This window comes from Rhinolophus sinicus, linkage group LG02 (genome assembly GCF_036562045.2).
Source record: "Rhinolophus sinicus isolate RSC01 linkage group LG02, ASM3656204v1, whole genome shotgun sequence".
NCBI lineage: Eukaryota > Metazoa > Chordata > Mammalia > Chiroptera > Rhinolophidae > Rhinolophus > Rhinolophus sinicus.
This window is the reverse complement of record NC_133752.1, coordinates 127828486-127854582: the sequence shown is the minus strand read 5'-3', so window position 1 is coordinate 127854582 and position 26097 is coordinate 127828486. Positions and strand designations below refer to the sequence as shown.

Here is a 26097-nt window from a genome sequence, read left to right as displayed (position 1 = left end):
AATTATCGGTATTCTCTGCTCTTTTCCTGGCCTAAAATTAAGGTGCCTTCGTCAATACCTTCATTACTATCATTTGCTTTGCACATCGCTGCACCCTCATTATCTTTACAATTTGCTGACACTTTTTTTTTTCTGTTTGGTACCCATGACCCTCAAGAACCTTCCACATGGTTTCCCTCACAGTCCTTTTGTATTTTTTTCTTTCACAGAAACTTTCATTTCCTATACACTTCTGCAGAAAATACCGAATTTGATCACAAAACTAAAGGGATCCATACTATAGTACCCATTTCCCCCTAAGTTTTCACCCATTTCAATTTAGTACTTGTTAAGCTAGTGAAACTGGAGTTCTCATTTTACTTTGAACAGCTTTTTTTCTAAAATGAGATTTCTCTCTTTAGTTTAAATGACAAAAAAGGAAAGAGCACTTTAAAAGTTATTCTAAAACTTGTCTGATGAAGTAGGTTGCAGTCTTAGAAAGTGAATGCAATTCCTGGAAATTGTTGCCACTGTGACAGTTATTATGACTGCGAAATCTAGTATGAGCAATGAGTTTTTTCACCAAAGGAATGACTCTGAAACTGTTATGTCTGTGTATAAACCATGCTTTAAAAAATAATCACCTTGCTCATTACTTGAAAACTCAACTATAAATAAATAACTTTTAACCTTTCTTTGACTTCTTAAGCAGAACATTTTACTTTTGTACAGAATTTTATGAGAGCTAATGTTTCTGGGAAGAAAAATATAACTGCAAAGAATTGTGGCAAAAAGAAGAAAATAATTCTGAAATTAATAATAATCTCCTGCAATTTCATTATTCCCAAGACTAAGACAAACTTATCTGAGGAGGAGCAATTCAGGAGAAAACCTCCAACTAATCTCCAGTTTCCCTAAAAATATTTTATAAAAATCATGCAAAAGACTTAATAGAGGATAGATTATGAAGACCAGGAAACATATTAGAGGTCAATTGCAAAAGATAAGGGTCCTCTTGAGGCTACTGGGTATAACAGGTATTTTAGGAGGTGATTGTTTTGAGGATGAAAATGAAAGGTGAAATGAGAAATCAAAATGGATTACAACTTTAAGTCTAGGGAAAGTTGAGAGAATGAGGGAGCAATGATAAAAACTGGAAAATTGTGAGCATATTTTTTATAAAGGAAAATGAGGCAAACCTAAAAATGAAGAGAGCCCAATCGTGGATGGCCTGGAGTGCTGGCGTCATTGGGGGCCCCTGCAGTATTTTCAGCAGGAAAGCAACCTGACCAGAGCTTATGACAATTACTCTGTGCATGTATATCAGAATGAATTGGGGAAGGGAGCAGCTGGAGAAAGAGAATCAGTTAAGAGGTTATCCGAATAGACTAGGCAAGAGGTAATAAGAGCCTGGCTTCAGTCATGGAAATGGAAATTCAAAGAGGGAAATCTGTGAAAACAGAGTTCCCTTTTCCAGTCTGCTACTTATTTTTGTCTCCATTCTTTTGTTCACATTGCCTGTCATTCCCTCATCATCTTGACATGTGAATTCTGCACATCCTTCTTGATACCCACCTTCATGAGGCCATTCTAATGCTTCCATTTGTTCTCTGCATTTTCACATTTTCCTTACCTTTGCCTCTAATGCAATGATTATTCATTCTATCTTGTACCACAGTCATTTATGGTCACCTCTTGTCTCAACTACTGTGAGTTCCTAGAAGATTGAGGTGATGCCTTAGTTTCTTTCTATCACCCTTTTCCAACTCAGTGGCTAGAACATAAGGGTTCAAAATAAGGGTGACAGAGTATTCATTTGTTGGGGGTGCAACATGGATAAAGTGATACAGCTGGCAACGTACTCTAGCTGGGAAATGAAGGAGTAACAGCAAGACTTTCAAAGGAGAAGAGGGTTTTATTTAATTAAAAAGCTAAAATCTGTTTCTAATTCCAAGTATCATTAGAAATCAGGGAAAGTGAAGATAATTGAACTTACTGATTTTTTTCTTATCACTTGTGACCTTCCAAGATATGGTTTTTATACAGAAGATATTAAGACTTAAGGGAGGGTATTTCAAAGTCAAGAACAACCAGGCATCTTTGTATAGCTATGTAACAAATATATTCTCATTTCTTTCATTTACAGTACTTTTGATGTTTTAACCATCACATTGCTGTAAAAAGATATCAAATTGCCAACTAGCAACTTATTAGGTACAACTTATGAGGTAGGAATGGCTTTTCTCGTAGTTAGGTTTTATAATATCGTTTTTAAAACATTCTTGGCAGAGAACTAACATACTACTGTTGGGATATACAGAGCATAATGAAAAGTAGCACAAGCAAAATCAGTGATTCACAACTATTGGCTTTGGGAGAAAAAATTATGAGGCATTATTAAGGATGCTAGTGTTATCGACATCTCACTAGCAACTGGAAAAAATAAAAACATAGATCCCTTCACACATAGATTATTCTGCAACCACCTGCCCATTGGCAGTTGATCACTCAATATTTAATGAATACGTGTTGTGTGCTAAACAACCTTCTAGCATACACAGCAATGGCAGTGGGGAGAGTTACAACACCATAGATGCTTAGGGCTCATAGACATAGATACTCAAAAGGCCCAGTTATACAAAGGGAAAAAACACACACATATTCAAAGAGTTGGAGAGCATTTTCCAGAGCAGGAGGTCAAAAAACATAGGAAACTAGAAACTACAGAATAAACTAGTTTCATTCTCCTGTTTATATTTTAGCTATTTTCCAACTCTCCAACATGTTACCTGGAGCTATATGGCTTTCCCAGGCTTAGTGGTGTTGAAGACTGACTATGTACCTTGTTCCTCTCTCTTCACTTTTTCTGCAATGTCTTCCATCCAAGTGTGAAGTGTGAGAAGACAAAGGCATCTAGAGGAGAAAGATCGGGGGCGGGGGAGGGGGGGAGGCACCCATATCTATCATAAAGGACTCGCTGCTGATTAAGATAGTTGGAGAAAAGTTAAAGGTAAATTTTTAAGCAAATGGCTAGCAAGCATTGAGCAGAGGTAAGTGGTGAGTACCTCCAGGAAGCAGGCAGAAGCTAGGATCTGATGACAATTTGGAGGTACTAGGCAGGTAATGTGGCTAATAGCTAACAGCAGGAGCCCAACCACGGAGGTGATCTCAGTCCTTTGGCTGGATCAACAAGAGAAGATTAGGTCTCCAACCCTGGAAAAACTGGTCTTAAGATTTTTTATCCCAAGGTCAGTTTAGAAGAGTAAAGTCCCATGAGAGAAACTGGACAAGAATGGTAAAGATTAAGGTTTTGAAATCAGACACGGGAAGTGAATCGCCAAATCAAAATAAGGCTAATAGAAAGCTAGAGCTCCTTCAAGGCCCTAGACAAGACACAGTTGGGGTCTTGACCCCAACAAATAATAATAATTACCATTAATTTAGTAATTATTAACTGCTTTACCTGACTTTTATTTAATCTTCAGACAATTCTATAAGACGGGTATTATCATTATTTCCATTTTAGAGAGACTAACTTGCCCAAAGTTGTACAACTAGCAGGTAGCCATGAGGGTACAAAATTCATAAGTGTGTGGGTAAAAGGAGGGTTTAGGACAAGCGCTGAGCTTGTTACAACAAAACAAGGACTTCCTTCTAGAAGTCCTTCCAGGAAAGAGGAGACCAGTGCTGAGTATGTCTGCCTTCCAGGGTAAGTTACCTTCCCATATCATAGAGCTCTTAGCCGCCGTTCTCACAATACCTTTATTAATACATAAAGCCCCAATATGTAAATATATTCCTACTATTCCCATCAAGGACGTCTCTGGAATACTCACTTAAGTTGAAGCAACTCTCAGATATATCCACTCCTTTGAGTCATTTAAAATATTTTAAATTTGAGAGTAATCCTCATACACAACTGTGGTATAGCTCTAGAGATATTTTTATTGCTGCATTATAGATAGTCTCTAATAAAATATTTATAAATGAAATGTTCAAGCCAGAGACTTAGGGTACTACAATTTGGGTCATTCTATTATAATAATCAAAAGTTAAAAAAAAAAAAAGTCTTCACACAATAAAATGGCCAATGCATTCATCAGTATTCTTTTGATGAAACCCAATTCCAACTTATGTAAATAAGTAAATTTTTTAGTTCTTGGAACTAACAAATACCTACCTACCCTAGCTCCGACGTATCTGTGTCCTAGAACTGAAATAATATCATCAGAATTCAATTTTTTTTTTCTAGCCATTAGTTTAGATTTCTTCTATTTTGACTTCTCTTAGCAGGGGTTCTCTACAGGGTGGATGCCTAGCAGCTCAAGAATAATATTCAACCAGCATAGTAAGCTCAGTATAAAGTGGTTTCACTCGTTCAACAAATATATACTGAGAGCCTACTGTGCTGCCCTAAATATAGAGATATATCAGTGAAAAAGATAGGAAAATGTCTGCCCTTTTACTGCCATTTCTAGATTAGTATTTGTCTTAATAGTCCCGAGTCTGAGTACTATTACATTGACTTGAATCCTGTGCCCTTTTATGCACCAATCATTATGCCCTGGGGAGAACGGCATGTTCTAATTCACCAGACCTGAGACTCATGCCCATGTTTAAAGAAGCGAAGACAGGATTAATAACACCCAAGTCACCTTGATTAAAAATGAGGAAGCAGTAGTTTTTCAAAGAGGAATTGAGGTGCTTTTACCAAAGAACAGGGGTGAACCTAAGGGAAATTATTTTCGATTAAAACCTCAAAAGCCAAATTCAGGGGGTTTAGATGAGGAAATCTCCCCAGAAAACGTAGATTTACTCAGATAAAAGAACATTAAAATGTGAGCTAAATAGGCTTCCAGAATCACCAAGTCTAAATTCTCCTCCATTCAGTCAAGGAGCACTGGTAGGAAAACAGTTTTCCAATAAAGGTAGGTTGGGTGCAGTCACACTTCTATGGAAGATAGCTATCTGCCATTATTGTCTGAATATATGCTTTATTTATGTATAGAATTTAAACATTAACCAAGTGAATAGCTCTGGGCTATAGGTTCCTCAAGGATGGTGGAAAGTGCGTTCAATGTTTTCTCACTCCAGGTGAGTAGAGCTCAAGCTATTCAAGATTGAGGCCTCAGGCTTCGTAATTTATAAAATTTACTTTGCTCTTCTGTGTCATGCAAGAAAAACTACCCCCTATGCTTTGGGAAAATTGATTCAAAATTTGTCTAATATGCTGACTCCAGCTTACTGAGTAGTAACTGACAGGTATTTTCTTTCCTTTTTTTTTTTAATTAAAATTTATTGGGTGACAGTGGTTAGTAAAGTTACATAGGTTTCAAGTGTACAATTCTGTAATACATCATCTATATATCACATTGTGTGTTCACCACCCAGAATCAACAGGATCAAATATATGACGATGGAAGGAGAACTGACAGGTATTTTCTGAAGAAGTTTTATTATATTGTTTCCAACAACCATGTTATGTTTTTTAAGATAGATAGATCAACCAAAAAAAGACCAAATACAGATGATACATAGATAATTGATAGGGTGTGTGTGTGTGTGTGTGTGTGTGTGTGTGTACATATTTGAAAAGCAAAATTATTAGAGATTAATGATATGGAAGTTAAAAATGTAGATTTTGCAGCTAAACTGCCTAAGTTAACATCATGAGTCTGACATGAACCTACCAAATGATCTTGAGCAAGAAACTGCTCTGAGACAGTTTTTCATCAAAGAATGAAAATACCACTACTCACATTGTAAGATTTTTGCACATATGAAATACATTTACACATATTAAAAACTTAGAACAATCCCTGTTATAGAGTTAACATTCAGTTCATTTTAATCATCTTACTCAGACGACTTCTGCCACATGTAACACGATTCTCATCTGAAGCTGATACAGTGATCATTAGTACTGTTCAACAAGTATTTCTGCTCATGTCTCCTTAGAGGCACACAACATAATTTTACTTCCTCACTCTCTTGTGGGCATTGCTGTGTGACCAGTTCTGGGAAGTTAATTGTGAGTAGAAATGATATGTGTCACTCCTGCCCTAGAGTATTTGCTTGCAGATAAGAGACTCTTCCTTCTCGAACCAAAACCAGCCATTTTGGAAATGGATCTCCTCCATGAACCCAGATCCTTGAGTGACTACAATAGGCAGAAGAAGCCCTGCTGACCTACAAAGAGCTCTAGCATGAATGACAATAAGCCTGTGTTGTTTTAAGTTGCTGAGACTTGGGACTGTTGGTGACTGATAGGTATCCTAACTTCTCCTGACTTGATACAGGCAACTCATGCGATAAAACATTTAATTGTCTCAGATAAATTAAACTTTAGCAAAGGGAGGTCCTGCTAGTTTACAGTTCCAAGCCAGTAAGTCAGTGAGCTTCCCTTGGCCTTCTCTGCATGACTGAAAGATAGTTTGGGCCTTTCTAAACACTACATACATAACAATTCAATCAGGTCATGGGATAACAGGGTAGAAACAGCAAAACGGGTGTTTCCCTTCGGTGCCCTTTCATCAGGAAAAAAAATATTTCCCAGTAGTTTCCTGCAGATTTCCTTTATACAGTGTTAGCAGTCCTGGTTTTTATGCCGAGACCTCAATCAATCCGTGACAAAAAGAAAGGAATTACAAAACGGACTTAATCCGGTCGTCATTCATCTCGTAGATCTGGGGGAGGGGCCTCCTATTTTTTAGTATAATATGCCCGTATCATAATCCCTATATGATGCCTGAACAAAATCAGTGTTCGCTTAGCAAAGAGTAAGGAAGAAGAATGGTTGTTAGTCTAAGAAACCTAGAGTATTTTTCACAAGAGTCATGGCCTATATGACTTCTTGTAGAATTGAGAGAGGACCTTTAAAAATGAGGTTCCCATGTATTAGGTTAGTGCAAAAGTAATTGCAGTTTTTGCAATTATTTTTAACCTTTTAAACCGCAATTACTTTTGCACCAACTTAATAATTATGGGATAAGCAATCATCCTAGGAGAGGATTTTAGGTCTACTCAGAAGATACTGAGGCATACTTGTAAATGTCTCTCTGCTTGCATATTACAATGGATAATGTGGATTTCTAAATAGATTTGCTCAGCCACATTCTTACACACCTAATAATTTAATATACACTTAAGTATATTAATGAGAATGTGTTATGTGAATTAATTGCCTAGATTATAATTATCCAAACTTTAAGCAGTTCTTGTATTGAACTATCTGCCTAACATACAAAATGGCTTCAAAAAAATAACACAATTTGTAGTTCAAAAGCGTGGATTTCGGTTAAAAGCTAAAAGCAGATGGAAAAGCCTTGTCTTTCCATAACACGCAGAATGGTGAGAGAAAAACATTCCACCTTATCGTGTACATTTTCCTTATTAATATTTGCAATTCCAACTTTTAATAGCGCATGTGTATTTAATTCCCTCTGACTATTAAAATGCAAACCATTCAGTGTTCAAAATAGGATCCCAAAAAGGATTCTCCGGCTTTGTTTGTTAGCTTGCAGAATCCCATAACTGCAGATTGATTTTAAATTATCTGGGGAATTGTTATTGTTACTGTTTTTAAAATCTCTGCCATTATACTTGTTTTAGAACATCACTTAAATTATCAAACCATTACCCTCTCAAGTAGAAATGTCTTGCCAACACTTGTAATTTCTGAGTTATTTGTGCTACAATTACAAAAGTTCTACTGAACATTTTGATCAACGCTAGGGATGGAAATATACATTTTTCTCATGCTGTAGCTCCAAGGTCTTTAAAAGGAGTTGGTCAGCAAGCCCAAACCAGTTTTTGATCAGGAGATCTACACTACTAACAGTAGGTATCCTTCCAAAAGTTTACTATCAGTAGGAATCCTTCTAAAAATTTCATGCCTGATGCAGAAAAATGCTGCCCACCCAAATTTATTAACCATGTTTCTTTTATATCCTACACTTGAATTCTATCTCTGAGTAGCAATATTACAAAACTTATTTGTACAATACCAGGATATTGTATTTTTCCCTGCGTATATCTATGAATCACTTTTAAATTAACTTTAAGAAATCTCAAATCAAAGCTTGCTAATGTAGAGTACCCCTTCCAGCAGAGACCATTTTACTAACAAAAATAGCTTCTAGCAACTTGCTAAGAGAGTCTCTGTGTGGCTGTGGCCAAGATAAATGACCTCGAAGATTTAGAGCAACAAAGACAATTTTGTTGAATTTTCCCTTAACAGATTATTTAGCAGAATGTATCAAAATTTCGTTTTATCTGAAACTGAAGAAAATGTGTTAGAAGTCAGAAGAAGACAACAGTTCACTTTCAACCTTGTAGACAAAGGTATATCAATTAAGATGTGGAAAAATAGTCAACCCTTAGATTTCTAAATCTCTAGACCAGTATTTTTGATAGCTGAAAGCTTGTGTTTGATGATTAGCAGTCTTATACTGAGGTTAAATGATGTTTTCTCATGGCTAATACTAGCTAAATCTATTTATCATCTTGCTTGAGGTCACACTTTTGGTGCAGAACAAACAGAAACGGGGGGGGGGGGGGGGGGGGAGAAAAACCAGAAACCAGAAATCTATCCTTATCATCTCACTGGAACATTACTGTTAAGTGAACCAAGAAAGAAAGAAAGCATCTCACTCTGAATTTCAAATAATTTTGGAAATGGATATTTGCTTCCATATCCCCTCTGAATAGTACTGGGTTACGTATGGCTTTGGAAGTGAAAAATCCCTTGTTGTACATAGTGGGTAAAAGAGGAGGAAGAAAACTAACTCAGATGTTTTAAGATGCATCAGATGACATCTCAATCTTTTCCTCTGATGCTTAGCATTTGATTTCCCTAAGGGCAAGACTACTAAAAGGAGCAAGAGATCAACTTCTTAAATGAGGAAGCAAATTAAGCAGTTAATGTAAAAAGAGATTATTTTCTTTTGCTCTGAAAATAAATATCTCATTCTCAGCACAAGACCAACTTGAAGTACACCTTTATTTTACATATCCCTGCAGAGTGCATATTTAAGAACACTAAAGAATAATGATTCTGATTTATTGTGTTCCAAAATGATTGTGACAGTTGGAAGGCGGGGTTTTATGTTTCTTCCCTTTTGTTTTTCTGACTTAGTATCCTGTCTGACTTTCAAACAGTGCAAATGAAATGAGAATACCACACAGACAAGGTACGGGGGGGAACCTCCTGAACAGCTTCACTTTGTCAACTGTGATAGTCCTTCTGTTACAGGAAAGAGGGTTCCTGGCTTCACATAGGAAAGAAGTCAAACACAATCTAGAATTGGAAGTAAAAGGAAGTTTATTGAGCAGAGAGTAAGAAAAGGTCCATCTCTCAGAGTGGAGGTCTGTAATCGCTAGTGGAAGAGAGACCCCCATCCAGCCCCTCAGCTAGGCTTTATATGTGTTTTCTGTTTCTATAGAAAATTCAGTGGTATGGGGGGAAAGGAGGATAGAAAAACAATGGTAAGTTCAATCTCACTAAGATGCAACAAGAATAGGAGCAGGTTGTTTTTAACTCTTGTAAAGCACAACCAGTGTTTTCTTTCCACGGGCTTAACTCCAGGGATGGTTCTAATGGACTCTCTAGTCTCCAGAGAGATTGCTGTGTGATTGATTAACGTCTGCCTGAGTTCTGTGTCTGGGAGCACGTAGGCAGCTGGCTTGGAATCCAACCTCCTAGTTCCATCTTCTGTAAAAATAGTCCTCATGCCTCTTCCTTGTATTACTTCCAAGAGCAAGTATGACTTCTGAGCTGCACAGAATACATAGCATGGGTTTCTGGGCATGTGGGATGTCTTTGTGTCATTTGAGAGTCAAATCGTGTATGGTATATTTACTATTCTGCCATGGTTTTAAAGTTAAGGTATTTTGATGCTAACACATCAAAGTTCAAAGAGCTGTTAAGATTTTGCTATGATGTATGCTCCAGTTCTCTTAGGAATAAAAAGTTAAGTCTAAAAAGATCCTAAGAAGACAGTTACGTAAAAGTATAAAGCAATGTGCAGGGGGACAAAAAAAAAGCACTGGAATTTGTGTAGTGATTAGAGAAAACAGAATACAATCCTATGTGGCCTCAGCAGGACCCATAATCTTTCAGTTCTTCTGCTTGGTGTGGGGTAAATGGATATCACACTTTATTCCTTTTGGCTTGACTTAAGTTTTGATAATAATGTCTGAAACAATTAAAGAAGTCCATGTAGTAACATGAGAAAATTCATAATGAAAAGAGCTGAATACAAAATTGTATGTGCTATGACGGCAACTCTAAATATCTGTGTATAGTTGAGGACGAGAAGTGAAAATGTAAAGAGGTGTAAAAATGGTAGAATTTTGAGATATTTAGAAAGAAATTCACAGAAAGGCTATTTGAAGTTTGGTGATCAAGAAAGGAAAAATAGAACTTGAGAAAAATGGAAGCTTCTTTCACATAAAACAAAGGAAATGTTCAGTATAAATCAATTTAAACATTCAGTATAGAACTAGTTTGAGCTTCAGCTCGTTTCCTTCCTCCTCTCCTCTCTGTACTTACCATATCATTTGACATTCTTCCGATTAAAGAAAAACCCTTTTGTATGAATATCTAGAGTTAATATTTGTAGTCCTACAAGGAAATATAATTCAGATCTAAATTTAAAGTTAAAAGTAAATTCAGTTTTTAAATATTACAATCACTGCAATAAATTGAATTTCCTATTTATTGAATAATCTGAATTCGATATAATCTAACATATGTAGGCTTAGAGCTTAAAATCAAGCATGTAAAATAAGACAATGATTAAAGGAAAGACGGAAAATGACTCACTTCTATCATAACTATGCCATTAAAAAAACAAAGCTTTTTCTAAAAGAGCTTGATTATGTGGAGACATATAAGGCAAAGGGCAAATGCACCTCAGAAAGATTTAGAAACACCTATTTTTCCTACAGGCAGTCATGGTCAGATACACCAAAACCTGCTGAACCTGAATTCCAAAAAGATTTAATTCACTGTTCCTTATTTCCCAAGGCCTTGGATAAATTCAAAGACAGCACTGCTTTGATAAAACTCAGAGTAGAACCGCTAGTTTATCTACTATTCTGTTGGATTTACTTTTTTTTTTTTTAGCAATTTCAATCAATTGCTTTGAAATTGGAAAGTACTCTAAATATCTTGTCATGATTGTTTGAAGTCAATAAGCAATTACTGAAAAAGACTATTTCATTTGACTACAAAGACAATTTTTTAAAGACTTTGTTGTTGTTCTCTGCCCCTTAATGATGGAGACAGTCATACTATAACAGAAACATTCTGAGAACAAATTTTTATCAGTGCCTTACTTCACACACATGCACACCAACATGTCTTCAAAAACTGAGGTACAAGATGCTTCCTTAGAGAGCCATAAATATTCTATTTTGCTGTAATGCTACTTTAACAAGAAGTTCAGACTTACGAAATCAAAATGACTATAACAACAAGTATTTTCAAATCAACCCTAATACCCAGAAAGTGAGGAGCGCATCTTTCCCAGCTGTCAACTTCCTCCTGTGCCTGAGATCCTTCTTGCAGCACCTATAAATAATTTTATTTTTCTCCACTCCACATTGCTCACCCAATGATCAAATCGATTCAAAAGTTGAAATCAAGAACCCTTCCGTTTACATCAGAGTGTTGGATTACTTTCCTAAGAGAATATTTCTAATTCAGTCATTAGAGACATGTCTCATTTTTCTTCTCCCTAGACCTGGGTCTCAAGCCATTCTGTTAAAGGGAAAGAGGGGTAATTTTATTATAGTAAAATATATGGTGTGGCTGGTTAGCTCAGTTGGTTCGAGTGTGGTGCTGATAACATCAAGTTTGCCAGTTTGATACCCGCATGGGCTACTGCGAGCTGCACCCTTTTAATAAATGAATGAATGAATGAATGAATGAATGAATAAGTAAATAAAATATGTGACCATATTATAATATTAAAGGATAAAGACGCATCTTGCAGATGGTATGGTGATTCCCTCTACCTGGAAAAGCTCTGCATAGCTGAATCATGGTGAACTGCTGAGGATGGCCTAGGGGTCACTCACTGTTGGGACCTGAGCCATCTCAGACTGTCCCTAAAGCCAATCCCTCCTCCATCTCTCATTGTTCTTGGGGCGGTGAAGGCTACTGAGTGCTCAGTAGTCTCATACTACGATGCAGGTTTCTCAAACAAGAATTAGTATAATTTACAGCCACAGGCTTAAAACCCAGGAAGACACTATAAGCAATGGGCAGGCACAAAACACAAAACTGCTTGCTAATTTTCACTGTCTCTAAGGCTTCATGATTTCTGCCAGATCTACTTTTCAAACAAATTCTTCCAGTATGTATCAATACTTAAGAGACTTCTACTTCTCTGTCCCCAATATTTTCATTCTCTTTTGCTACACTATATTCATTTCCTCTGTCTTCCTTCTCAGAAAATAGAGAACTGGCCCTTAATTCCTTATAAATCTAGTAGATCCCATTGTCTAAGACTTAAATGCCTTCTTTATGCTACATTAACTCCAAATTGTCTCTATTCCTTCCAAGTTGTAGAAATTATACTGGGCCAATTTTCTCTTCCTTTAATTTTTAAGAGAGGCAAATAGAACCAGGTCTTCGGAGGCAACCCAGCAGGTTTCCTATTATTTTGTTGTTTGAGTTTAATCATTTTAAATACATTACCAAGAAATACACTTACAATAAAAAGAATATATATATATTAAATTTTTAGAAGAGAATTTGATGTATGTTTCTTATTACTTAAAATGAGAACGAGAACTAACATTCATTAAACTGCATCTATATGCCAGGTGTTCAGATATATCAGCTCACATAATTCCCTTAATTATTACCATGGTATTATTATTCCCACTTTTCACGTAGAGAAATAAAGGCTCAAAGAAGAGAAAAGACTCACTGAGTTATAAAATCTTTGACTTCAAACCTCTAGTACCTTCTGTTATACCATGAGGAGTTGAAGTAGTATGTGACAGTATAACTGATTTTCTATGATTTTACTGTTTTCATCATTACATTTCACATTAAAATTTATACATAAACACTCATTTTAACTAAAAATCAAATCATGTTGACATCATATCAAAATATCTGCTCTGTATGGGCAATTAACCCAAATTTACTTTGCTCTAGGAAGGCACAGCCCTCGTGTACTGTTATAAACAATACCAAAATAATCATTATGTTTCAGCCATTTCAGAAACTTATTTTCCACACTGTAATGATTCTGATCAGTTGTGCTAACAAGACTTTTTCTCCTTATACTTTTCTTCCTTCCAAGGAGCCCATTTTGTTTTATAGCATCGTTGGACTTTTGCCTAGAAAAATTTAAAACTCACTCAAAATAAACAATATTTATCTCAACTTTCTAAAGAAAAAGAAACTTCTCCTATCTAACTCCAACCTCGTGACTCTTCTGTGATATTTCCCCAGCCGTGGGTGTTAGCATCTGCTGTTTTAAAATCTTTGGTTTTGACTGGTGGGGCCTGGGGTGAGGAGTAGAGCCAAGATAGCTTTTTACATTAAAAATTATATAATTATGCCACATGTCTAACTCCACAGATTGCTGGAATTTTATGAAAGTATATACATCTTGAAGCTCATTTTAATCATGTTCACATTTGTATTTTTGAGGTTGTTCCTGGGATTCTCACCCATTTAACCATTAAAATAAAGCAACTGACATCCTTCTCACAATGTAGGGCCACGGAGGTGCCAACTGCTTTCTCTGCCACCTCCTGAGCACTGCTGAGGCTGAGACAGCTCCTCAACTCTTCTGGAAATGTACTGCAACTCTCACACCATTTCCCACTTACTCTCCCCATTTCACAATTGTGATGGTTCTCAGAGACAATCAGAAAAAGTGCCAAAGAACAAAATAGCTCCAAATAGCTTTCCCCAACTCCACACTCAGTTCTCCTGTCTCTTGACTCCCTCACATATCACGTAGGCATAATGCAGCCCGCAAGAGGTAGAGTAAACTGAAGAGAGAGAAGCAAGGCATGAGGCAGCACTTCAGGAAGGACCAAGAGTCAAGTTTGAAACACAGGGTTCAAGGAGAGAGCTGACCCAGGTTCCCGTATACAAAGGGTTACTTACTGCCCCCTTTGCAATGTCCATAGAATGCATTCCTTCCATTTGTCTCAAACGCAAAAGACTTCAGAGAGCACTGATTAAAGAAATGATTTAGTGCAATCAATCACCACTTACAAGTCAATGAGCTCTCCTTCTGAAGTCAGTGCTTTTTCAGTAGGAGATAGTACCCTCCATTCATTTCTTTGTTGTTGTGTTTTTTTCCAAAATCATTCCAATGATTATTTTATGTCTAGTCCTCTGCTATTTTCTTTCTTTCTGTTCATCATGCTTAATTTAAAATAAACATCTTCTTCAGAGATAATAGCTTGATCCTTAGTTAAAAAGATTTACCCACTTCAGTCCACTAAACTTTGTTTTATTCTTTCACTTAAAACCGTTAAGATGAACTTCCAATATAAAATTTTACATTGCTTGAACAGCCTTTGCTTAAATATGTTATATATCGACTATAGTTGTTTTAAAAATCTCAAGAGGCCGCTAGTATAATAAGATAATTATATTTCTTCCAGGCAATGTCTGGATTTAGTGATCCTATAAGGATATAAGCATTCCAATATTTGCACAGTCGCCAGGTTCTTGACTTTGATGGTTACATATAAGGAAAACACTGAAGAAAAAAAAAAATCCACAGCCATTCTTTCCATTAAGTTTTATGGATTTTAATCCTTAAAGTCCTCTAGCTATTTCACTATTTTACTAAATTATATTAAAATGTAAATTTCAACCAACATTACAATTCTAGTCAAAATCACCAAAAGAAAACTATAGGCTCCTGACCCCATTTTCTTGAAAATTTGAGTAGAGACAACAGAAAATTAATGAATGTGACATATTCAATGAATATGGATTGGAATAATTTAAATAGTAAAGGACCAAAAAATGTGACCCTTGGTAAATTTAAATCCTATCATCAGTGCTTGATTTGAAACAGAAATTATTAGATTGGATTAACAGAGTTTGAAGGACTGAGTTTGAGATTGGGCCATCATTTTTCCCTAGAATCTTTGGACAATCATGTATTTGGTACCTTAAATTTACCATCAATGAATGAAGATAATATTACCTATATGAAATCATAAACCCAACTATTTTGTAAATTATTCAGTGGAAACCTATGGTATAAAGTCAAAATTGGCTCTTAATAAAAAAAATGATTCTTATAATTTAAATACATATGTAAATAAGTATTGAATAAAAAAATGTTGGATTGAGGTAGCTTTTTCAGTCACTTTAAAATACCTGGCAACTTTGAAAAGAACAAAAAAGGAACATCCAAGAGCATATTATTGTTATTGCACAAGCACTATAGAATTGAGAGCATGTTCAAGCAAAATCTACCACTTCGCCAGTAGAAAGAGTGAAAATCTTGTCACTAATGCTTTATTATTGTGGTAAAACATTTACCTCAGGTACTGTCAGCTAGGCTAACTAATTATTGAAAATAGAAAGTAGTGCACATTATGTTTATTGCCATTAGAACAAGTCTAATAGTATTCTAATACTGCTTGCATTATTCAAATAACAAACAAGTTTTGGCCACTGTGATTTTAAAGGACAATTATTTCTTCACTCCAAAAGTTTGATTCATCCATTCTATTCTTTACCCATGAATAGCTTGAGCACTACCAAAATGCTTTGCCTTTCAGTTTTCCAACAGCAATCTATTTCAGAATGTTACCCTGACATTCTGCTATATTTTTAAGGCAGAACATGTCGAGTATATTAGGAGTTGTATTATATATACAATTGCATGCATTTCAATTTTTATTTACATAACTTTCGAGTTTGCTTTTTCAGCCAAGTTGTAAGCATTTTCAAATTATGAAATTTAATAAGAATTGCTGGCAAATAGTAACTGGCATTTAAAACCTTCCTTCATTGTTGTCCACTATACTAAGCATTTTGCATATTATAAATTTACATATCACAAATCACTTACAGAGTTTTTATCATTATCACCTTTCTCCATCTACCTCCTATGTTATAGTCAAACCAGGGTCCAAAACGTTTAAATAACTTGATCGAATTTATTTAAGTGGCAGAACTTGGAGTCAAGATCCATGATGTATCTTACATCTAATACTGCCCTGTTAGGATTATTAATCATTTTTGACAAGTAATTTTCATTGATTTGGCATAAACAATTAAAAATTATTTCAGTCATAAGAAGTCTAATAGTAATATACAAATGTGATCACAAAACTAAACTCTTCGTAACAGTAATAAAATTAGTGAGTGATCATTTTTTCAGCGTGGACACAAAACAATGCCAGAATATGTGGAAAGAACATGAAAATTGAATTTCAAAGGCCTGTCTCATCCCAAATCTACTAGGAATCTCATTATGGAGACCACAGTTCAGATCCTTGGTGTTCTAGCCTATAAAATGGAGATTATGATATCCAGCTTTGCTACTCTATAGTGTAGTTTTTAGGGTCAAATCACAATGTGAGAGGGTCTCAAAGAACTCTATAAATAAGAAATTGAATAAATGCAGTAGTCCCCCCTTTATCTGCAGTTTTGCTTTCTGCAGCTTCAGTTACCCATGGTCAACTGCAGTCTGAACATTTGAAATGGAAAATCCCAGAAATAAACAAATTCATAAGTGTTGTTGTTTTTTTCATTTTTATGTAGTTTCTTTTTTTTAAAATTTAATTTATTAAATTTATTGGGGTGACAATTGTTAGTAAAATTACATAGATTTCAGGTGTACAATTCTGTATTACATCATCTATAAATCCCATTGTGTGTTCATCACCCAGAGTCAGTTCTCCTTCCATCACCATATATTTGATCCCCCTTACCTTCATCTCCCACCCCCCACCCCCCACCCCCTTACCCTCTGGCAACCACTAAACTATTATCTGTGTCTATGAGTTTCTGTTTCTCATTTGTTTGTCTTGTTCTTTTGTTGTTTTTGGTTTATATACCACATATCAGTGAAATCACATGGTTCTCTGCTTTTTCTGTCTGACTTGTTTCGCTCAGCATTACTCTCTCAAGATCCATCCATGTTGTCACAAATGTTCCTATATCATCTTTTCTTACCGCCGAATAGTATTCCATTGGGTATATATACCACAACTTCTTTATCCATTCATCTATCGAAGGACATTTTGGTTGTTTCCATGTCTTGGCCACCGTAAACAAAGCTGTAATGAACATTGGAGCACACATGTCTTTATCTCTAAATGTTTTCAGATTTTTTTGGTAGATACCCAGGAGAGGGATTGCTGGGTCATATGGTAATTCTATTCGTAATTTTTTGAGGAACCTCCACACTGCCTTCCATAACGGCTGCACCAGTCTGCATTCCCACCAACAGTGTATGAGGGTTCCTTTTTCTCCACAGCCTCTCCAACATTTGTTACTATTTGTCTTGTTGATGATAGCCATTCTGACTGGGGTGAGGTGATATCTCATTGTGGTTTTGATTTGCATTTCTCTGATGATTAGTGATGTTGAGCATTTTTTCATATGTCTATTGGCCATTTGTATGTCCTCTTTGGAGAAATGTCTCTTCAAGTCCTCTGCCCATTTTTCAATTGGGTTGTTTGTTTTTTTGTTGTTGAGTTGCATGAGTTCCTTGTATATTCTGGATATTAGCCCCTTATCGGAGGCACTGTTTGCAAAAATCTTCTCCCATTCAGTTGGTTGCCTCTTTATTTTGTCGATGGTTTCTTTTGCTGTGCAGAAGCTTTTAAGTTTCATATAGTCCCATTCGTTTATTTTAGCTTTTACTTCCATTGCCTTTGGAGTCAAATTCATAAAATGCTCTTTGAACCCAAGGTCCATAAGTTTAGTACCTATATTTTCTTCTATGCAGTTTATTGGGTCAGGTCTTATGCTTAAGTCTTTGATCCATTTTGAAATTCATAAGTTTTAAATTGTGTACCATTCGTTCTGACACTGTGCCAATCCACTGTCCCACCTAAGAGATGAATCATCCCTTTGTCCAGTATGTCCCCCTGTTAGTCACCATGGTGTCATAGTGCTTATCTTTAAGAAACCATATTTAATAATGGCCCCAAAGCAAAGAGTACCAATGCTGGCAATTCGGAGATGCCCAAGAGAAATTGTAAAGTGCTTCCTTTAAGGGAAAATGTGAAAGTTCTCTATTTAATTTTTAAAAATTGCAATTTAAAGTTCCTGATATTTACAGTAAGAATGAATCTTCTATCCGTGAAATTGTGATGCAGGAAAAAGAAATGTGTGCAAGTTTTGCTGTTGCACCTCAAAATACAAAAGTTATGGCCACAGTGCATGATAAGTGCTTGTTAAGATGGAAAAGGCATTCAATTAGTGGGTGGAAGACATAAATAGAAAACGTGTTCTGGCTGAAAACAATGTCTTACACCAGAAAGCATTGATCTATATGAAGACTTCAGCAAGAGATTCCCTGAAATGAGTGACACCAAGCTATTTACTGAAAGGTAGGGATGGTTACACAGATTCAGGAATAGATTTGGACTATTCCAAATCTAAAATTTACTGGTGACAGAGAGGTCGATCACATTCACATAACCTTATTACAATATATTGTTATAATTATTCTATTATTAGTTATTGTTAATCTCTTACAGTGCCTAATTTATAATTAAAATGTATCATAGGTATGTATGTACAGGAAAGATCATAGTATATATAGGGTTCAGTACTACTTAAGATTTCAGGCATCCACTAAGGGGCTTAGAATGTATCCTCCCACTGGATAAGGGCAGGTGCTGGATATAAGAAGGGGAAAACCATTCAGCAGTACTAATACAATTTTAAGAGAATCTCTTCAAGGGAGTGTACAAAAAAAATTATTAATGAAAAATCATAGACAGAAACAAAAATGACCCTATAGCTTTGCCTGTGGTCTACCTAGAATAAAAAAATAAGGAATACTTGCATAGATTTCCTAAATGATCTGGAAAAGTTGACATATTTCTGAAGTTTTATCAGGATTTGATACGTAATATTTAAAAAAAAAAGAAGCGTACCCATTAGTTTTAAAAATGTGTTTGACGGAGCCATGTCCTCACTATATGTGAACAATATTTGAAGAAGACTTCCTCTGCCTCTACTTATAATTTCAGTTATTCAATAAGCATTTGCTTAAGACTTACCATGTGCACAACCCAACTGATGCTTCATGGAAGGCAAAGGAAAAAAGATAACAGGATCCCTTTTCAGGTAGCCTCTGCATGTCGAAGAAACAAAGCTACTAGAAAACAAGGATCTTTATGATTATACAAGTCAGAAGGCAAAAATAAATGTGGATGAGAGACAAAGTAAAGGGTTTGTGTGCGGTATTACTCAGGTAGACATTTAAAGAAAGTCTATTGGGAGTCTTTTAAAGGAAGAAATGACTAAGTTTGACAAAGAAAAGAGAATAAAGGGAATTCTACATTTTTAGTGAAGATCTGTGAGAATATACACACAAAAAGCAAGATTCGTGCAGAGCCTTGAGGTCATATGTTCACAGTTGCAGTTTTTAGAAGTACAGGCACTACACAGAAGATGGATAGGAAGGGAAAAAGAAAAAGAAAAAAGAAAAAGCCACTTTATACAAGATTGACTGGCATAGGGAAGCCCCTTCAAAAACAAGAACAGGAAATGAATCCAGGATCGGGGGAACTGCAGAAGAATAAAGCTGAAAGTTCAAATCCAAAAACCAGCAAACAAAAAGAAGAAATGGCACTGCAAATTGGGAATTGGACAGATGAAAGTGCCACAAAGAGAAATACACTGAGAAAAACAGAGAAAACAATTGGAGAGGAAAATTAATGTTGGGTCTATAGCCATAGGAATCCATTGGATAATCAAGGAAAAATGTCCTGTGAATAGCTAGACAAGCAAGGGGCTTTGTTTTCACTGTTGTCTACCTGTCACTTCGTATAGTAATGAAATTAATGAGCCTGACTCTTCCCTTTTATGAGTGGAAGGACTCAAACATCCTGCTTTCTGCTCATGCATAACAACCATGCAGTTCTCCTGTCAGTAAAATCAAATCTCTCCAAGTTACAGGGAATTCTAAAAACATATCGCCTGTGCCTAGAATAATAAACAGAAAGTACATGGGGGAAAAAAACTCTTTCAAGAAGCAGGTAATAAGGCTAAGTGACATTTTTTGTTTGTTTCTTGTAACTGTTGGCCTGGAGCTGTAAAATACCATAGGGAAGCAGGGAATATATCTGCCCCTTTAACTGATACTTTTTTTTTAAATCATAATTGGATTCCATCATAGTAACATTAAACTCCTTATCATAAAACATGTAGATACTCAAACACTGAATTATCTAAAAGCCACCAACAGGTGTTATGTTTAATTCTTAGACTAGATTATTTTTCCCCCTTGGGCATCTTTGAGAGAAAGCAGATAAAAGAAATTGCTAACCAAATTCAAAGCATCACAATAAAGGCATATATTAACTAGATCAGAATCCAAGAGATGATGATTTTGAAGACTTCTAATACATAAGTTAAACCTGAGATATAACTCTTTTCTAGTTTTGAACTTAGAAATCAGAACTCCAGAGAGACACGCTGCAAATTTTATGGGATAAATGGATTTCCCTTCAACCACGAAACTGTGTTATCCACTGCATGACTGAAAACTGTTAGAACTTCCAAAGTCTTCAGAACTGATTAGCCCGTGAGGTGCCTGCACCTCTGCCAACTTACCTGGCATCCCTTTATGTTTACCAATGCAGTGTCCCTGGAGCCTGCAGACAGCGAGCACCTAGGCTGACTGTAGAGCCTTATCTAAATCCTCTGGAAGTTGTGCTAGGGCTTATCTCTGCCTGGAGACCCAGCATCACTGTCCCTGTCACTTTTCAGACATTCCAATATTGTGAAGACATGGATGACTTTGCCTTATCGTTGAAAGCAGACGATTATAAACATTTTATAAAATTAATTATTTGGCTAACACCTATGCATATAAAATGACCTTCAGTCAACTAATTTTTGTTATCAAGACTGATCATTGCATTCAGAAAGAAATAGCAATAACCTTAGTTATTCAGCAGGGGGTGTGAATTTGTTCAGTAGCACTGCATATAATGAAATCAGATCAACAGAAGGAGGTTCTGGTAAAAATTTGTCAATATAAAGATTGTGATTTTGTGCATATCAAAGCAATATAATGTATTTTACAGAATTTTTTTTAATTTTATTTGTTTCAGGTGCATTTTTTTAATTTTATTAGTTTCAGGTGCACAAGACAAAGCAATACTTAGACGTTTATCATTTATATCCCTCATACTGTGTGAAGCCCCCTCCCCCCATCCACTATCCCTCTGACATCGCACAGAGCCATTACATTTCCAGGCTCTATTTCTAATGCTTTACAGAATTTTTTATGTATTCATAGTTTTTAAAGAGGTAATGGGCAAAGAGAGGCAGGTTTCCCATTTTATTAAACTTTAAGGTGTTAAAAAATAATTCTAAACCAGTGTTCATTTGACAAGTAGAATGAGATTGTTCTGACGACAGTAGAATCAGAATCTAGCAAAGACCCCATTTAATTTGGCATTTCACATGCTTTCAGGTATTGTTCACAATTTGTTTCATGTGTTTTAAGAAATCTGCCCAACTGGACAGTAACTGTTTATTTCACATTTGTTCACTATTCCTCCAATGTACTGATCATTAATGTGTTAAGGAGACATTCGAATGAGTGATGAGTGAAAGAATGAGACTCCCTCCTACATACACAGTCCATCTGCCTTAAAAAGCCACAGGTAGCTGACTCAGGTCAATAGCTTGGATCATTTTTACAGGCTATTTATACAGAAATATCTTCCAGTTGGTTTTTTCTCAGGGGCACATATTAAAAAGCTAGACAAAACTATGTAAGAGGAAAATATTAAATTGGTTCTTAAGGAGGCAATTTTGAAGGTTATTTAGAGATTACATGTGTTCAATACAAGGAAATATCTTTTCATTTAATATGATAAAAAAATCTAAAGTAGATTTTCTTAAGTCTGTTTTATTGAGAGCTTTGTTTGACAAGGTAGTCACTGGGTGGTACGTTTAATTTAAAGCAGTCTAAAAAAAAACAAAGGAAAGAAGGGGAAGAGAAAGGAAGAAAGGGGAAGGGAAGGGAAGGGAAGGGAAGGGAAGGGAAGGGAAGGGAAGGGAAGGGAAGGGAAGGGAAGAAATAGCCAGACTGGATGGCGGGAGGGAATCAGGAAGAGACAGGGAGGAAGGAACAGAACTGAATTCCCAAAATGCTATTTTCACTGTGTGAATAAGCAAGGCTTCAGAGCTCCACGAAGCCTTCCTTGAACTCGAGGATCCTTCATTTTGCCCTTTACCAACCTGCTACCTACACGGCCTACCTATTTCACTGAATTTTGTGCTTAACTCTGTATTGCTTCCTATCTCTTTCTAGTTTTTTCTCCCCCCCTGGGGATTAGTCTTCATAAGCTCCTAGAGAAAGGGACCTATTTTCTCTGTATTGTTTCCCACCACCTCCAGCACAGTAAACAGCAGATACACAAGAAGAAATAAACAAAAGGTTAAACGACCGACCAAATGAAGGAGGAAGTTTTCCCTAATTCACTAATCTTGGTGAATTTTACCCTGATGTTCTCAGAAAGGAGTTTTTAATTTGGAGTCCTGGTGTCCTCAACCTATGGAATTGTGATCTCCACAAGGGTATCTCACACACTCCCAACTCTGTAAAAATTTAATCTCTCTCTTACATATTTCCCATCAAGGGTCCATAGCCTGTCATATTTTAAAAGGGGCATGTAATTCAAAAGAAGCTTAGAACTACCACTCTAAAGAGTGAGGAATAGGTAAGTTTGTTTTATACTCAGGAGCCAAGAATGCAGAGTCTTTGAAGCCATTTCAGTCTCTACTGAGAAATTCTTCATCTTGACCTGACTGGTTGGTTTAATTTTAAACCACTTTCTGTATGACTTTGCACATTATTTCAAATCTTGCCTTTAATGTTTTGTCTCCAGAGGTGGTTAATGAGTATATTAATCCACATATTTCCAGAGGTTGTTTTTTTTTTTTTTCTATTTGCATTATATAATTTAGTAAAAGCTTTAAAATGCAAGGCTTATTTTTAAAGCTGTTTTTGAAAAATGATTACTCTTGTGCGTTTTTAAAAATTATAAACAGTCTCAGAGCAAAACTTTGAAATACATTATTACTTTTCCTACTGGTGAACAGCAAAATTATTTTCATGTTGTATCTTTACCTTGTGTCCATGTATGATCTAGAAAGATTATGTATTGTTTTGTGTAAAACTAGAAGTTGGCAAAAAGCTTCATTAAATGTAAGAATAAAGAAATATGTAGATTATTTATAAAATGAATTACAGACATTAACACAGTGGTGAGGCACTCATATGACAAAATAGAGATATGTCAAAGGCAGAAAATGCTTGATGTTATTGCTAAATTTTTGTAGTGGCCATAGCAACGGTTTATTACCTGTGTCAACTTGAGGCTCTTGGCTGAAATATCTAGGACTGATGCAAATGAACAAGCTTATATTTCTCAGAGAGGAAAATACAGCTGATCTTGTGAAAGAGACATGTATTTAAGGTTATTTCATCATATGGTGAGTGGGAATGGAACTGATAAATAATGCAGAGCTATCCCTGAAAGTGAAATCAAGGCAGGAAACACAAAAACTGGTAAGTTTTGCCCTAGATTAAACCCTACACCCAATAAGTAAGTCCACCAAGAGGTTACCAGCCTAGGAGATTGCAATAGCTGAATGGGAATGAGACAGGAGACGATCAGAGCTAAGGAAATGGGACTGAAAGCAGACCTAGGAAAACACACTTGAGATGGTGGCGTACCTCAGAGACCGTGCACACTGCTTCTACTTGACCGTAAGAACATAACTATGTGAGTTTCTTTCAAGCCCCCTAACATTTACTGAGCACTGTTAAGTTGATAGCACTGAGTTAGGCATTTTAGAAAATGAAAGAAAAAAAAACCTACTTAGAAGTCAGAGCTCAAAATCAGAAGAATTAGAGGAGCATAGCCTTTGGCCCTAAGACACGTGGTGTAAATCTTAAAAAGCTCTTCTCCCCAATTGCTCATTCTGTAGGTGTGGGCACAATGTGTGTCTGATAAGCAGATTTCTTGCTGTAATCCCATGTTCCTATCCCTTAACTCCTTTTGGTGAAAAAGTGTGTCTGTGTTTTCACTATTTTCTTTTTGTGAAGTTGTCAGATGATCTTTGTCTTGTTTTGTGTAATTTAAGAGACTTTTATGTAGCTCTCTGAGAGACTATCACATAAGTCCAAGTGGGAGAATAAATTATGAAGTTCAGAATGAACAGTCATTAGTAAGTCTGTCTTGCCTGCAATAAATACATAGGCTCATTCATGCCTGTAGGGTTTGAACTAGATCAAAAGAGGTAAGAAGCTTTGAAATGAGGTATTATGAATGATATCATGGGTTACATAAGATTACTTTAATTTACTTTTTTGTTAATATGATTGTTTAGTGAGATTAGAGGCCTATGAGAAAACATGTCTTTGGGTGTGGGCTTATCTATAACTTTCATACAAATATTTCTTTGATTGAAAACACAATTTCAGAAGTTGTAATATTATATGTCCTTAGGTTAACATCTAGTAGTTAATCATAAACTGGAATAATAGGCATAGTAAATATTCTACACTATGAAGCTAAATACAGAGACAGCAAAAAGAGTAGGTTTTCTCAGATTTGAAGAGAAGTTAATTTTTCTGTTATTACTTTATCAAAGTACTCCTGCATTGAGTTCAGCAGTCATTGGTACTAATGATGTTTATGTAGCTAAAAGAGAACTTTTCCTACAATTTCAGTGTCCAATATCTTTTTTGATTACAACAGGCAAACTTAATTACTTCTGATTACTCTCAATAGTTGAATTCCTTTCCAAGCAAAGTGAAATCCTAAATGTTCCCACAAGAATTTATTTTTATAAGCACAAATATAGGGGTACCAAATAAGAAAATAGATTCACTTTTAATAGATAAACACCTATAATAAAAAATGCTTCTTTGAATATACTTATTTATACTTATTTATATATGCTTTACTATTTTAAACAGCTTACAAATCTGAAATCTCTCCTCTTACCTAAAAATCATCTCTTACTCCTCTCAATCCCAGTAGCATATCCACTGAACTCATCTCAGTGAATTCATCTTTCTTTTTATATATTCATAGGTATGTATGTTTTATGTCTCCACATACACGCTGAGCTCTCCTACCCGGAATACTTAGCTCCATGCCTTGAATATAAAGAAATATCTAACATTGAGTTCTTGCTATGTGCTCGATGTCCATTCTAAACTTTTTAGTATATTAACTCCTTTCATCTTCAAAAGACATGAAATGGGTACTACTATTATCTTCCCTTTATAGAGAAGGAAACAGAAACTCAGAATAGTTAAGCCATCTGGCCTGAGTATCTAGTAAACCTGTATTCAACCCTGGTTTTAGAACCACTGAACACATAACCATTGTCCTGCCTCTGGGGACCCTGAGTGGGTAAATTTCCCCATGATTGACTTTCAGAGCACCAAATACTTCTTCCTAACCTTCACTACCATTATGATATTACATTCATTTTTCTGTTTGATTAATGTCTGCCCCTCCCATTGTACTCTGACATAATAGAACCCCTAGTCTTTAATAGATAAGTAGTAGCAGCTAATATTTATTGACGTTTTACGAAGTTCCAGGCATTGCACCTTATTTTAATCTTCAAAAAGACTATGAACTACCAATTTACCTTTACTTTAGAGACGAGGAAACTGAGGTAGAAAGAGGTTAGACAAAGTCACACAGATAGTAAATCTCAGAGCCAGGATGTAAATTCACAAAACAAACTCCAGATCTATGCTCTGAATGAATATATTAATGAAAGTCTAGAGATGTCTTAATGAAAATCTAGTTTGGAGGGGCAGGGAAAGCAATAGGGAGGAAATGACATTTGCCATATCTGTAAGGGAAAAGTCAAAAAGATAG

At 35.8% G+C, this 26097-nt stretch overlaps 1 protein-coding gene across 3 annotated transcripts in view; it reads left to right on the top strand.

Annotated features, from left to right (window-relative positions):
* SYT1 (synaptotagmin 1) overlaps positions 1-26097 on the top strand; it is a 505880-nt gene that overhangs the window by 336940 nt on the left and 142843 nt on the right. The gene's annotated exons all lie outside the window — the stretch shown is intronic.